We start from the raw sequence: 1560 nt of genomic DNA on the forward strand, positions 1-1560 counted from the left end.
AGAGAATAAACGTCATTTTATCGTTCCGCCACTCTCGTATCTCCCACTACCCGCATTTGCAAAGTGGTAGTGTATTCGAGTGTGCTATTAGAACCTGAAGCTACTCATTTTTTTTTTCTTTTTTAAATATTGCTTTAGGAAAGAGTTGCAGATTTAAGAGAGAGATTTTTTTTAGTTTGTTCTTTAGGCGACGCTAATAAGACTTAAAAAATGCAACAGACTTTGTTTTTTTTTTCTATTGACAGTGGCGGACCGAGGTACATTTTCTATTCGGGAAAAATACATTTTTGCTCCCCCCCCTCTTCTTTTATTTTAATGTTAAATACAATATAAAAAATTAATTGTGTATAGTAAAAGCACCAATTGCCGATGCTCGTAATTTTCATTTTCCGATGAATAGTAGAAAATTTAAAAACCAAAATAATTTGTAAATTAACCTTATATTTCCAATTACATATTTACCCCATTAAATTTCATATCGATGGCACTATAATAATTATTCTTTTATAATTATAATTCACTGCTGTCAAATTTACTCGATTCGCCCTTTTTTTAATTCTTCAAGTTGAATTTTAAAAATACAAATTAAATGTATTTCTAATTACTTTTTTCGTATTAAATTATTACTATAGAAGAACTGTATTAAGTTTTTATATAAATATATTTGTTAAAATAAATTTTTTATATTTTTTAAAAACAAATCATCGGTAACTGGTTCCATATTTTATCTCAGGTCCATTTTTCGAGGTATTGACTCGAAAGTTAGTGCATTCATAGTTTTTTAGCTGATGTACCATTTGTCGATGCTTCAAAGGAAAAAAAAATGCAAAATAAAGTTGGTTAAGTTTTTGTTTATTAAACGTCAGTGATGCAAAACTTTTATAGGTTAGTTATTGTTTGTATAAAATATAAACTTACAGTTAAATAAGTAAAATTGTTTCATGCCAATGTTCTATAATATTTTGATTTGAAAAATAAATATGTGACACGCTCCGAGGAAAGGTACACAAGAAGCAAAAAATTGTAGGTTATGTTTGTGATTTTTAAAGTAAAAATACACAAAGAGAATCAACTTTCAATATAAATTATTTCAATTAAAAGATGTTTTTTTCATTTTTGGCCTACCTAAATGGATTTTAGTTTATTGCAACAATTGACACATGACGCGTTTCGACACAGAATTCTGTGTCCTCATCAGATACATTTCTGCAAAGATAAATCTTTTTAGAATTTTTTCAAACGAAGATTAAAGCTCCTTTTTATGAAGAATACAGACCGACATTGTCACGTCTGTTTCATTTTAGTCAATATACATAATGAGTTTTTGTTATTTTATTTATAATAATTTTAGTCATAAAACTAAAAGCAATAAACTAAAAGCCATTTAGGCCAAAAATGAAAAAAAACATCTTTTAATTGAAATATATTGGCTTTAACCTAGAAATTTTAAATATAAATTATTGGTGTTTAAATCTTCATAACATTAAAAATATTCAATAAAAACTGATTTTACTTTACATAATAAAAAAATAAACTTTTAATTAAGGTAAAATTACGACA

The sequence above is a fragment of the Leptopilina boulardi genome, unplaced genomic scaffold (genome assembly GCF_019393585.1).
Source record: "Leptopilina boulardi isolate dan_hultmark-lab unplaced genomic scaffold, ZJU_Lbou_2.1 LbouV2_342, whole genome shotgun sequence".
In the NCBI taxonomy this organism is placed as follows: Eukaryota; Metazoa; Arthropoda; class Insecta; order Hymenoptera; family Figitidae; genus Leptopilina; species Leptopilina boulardi.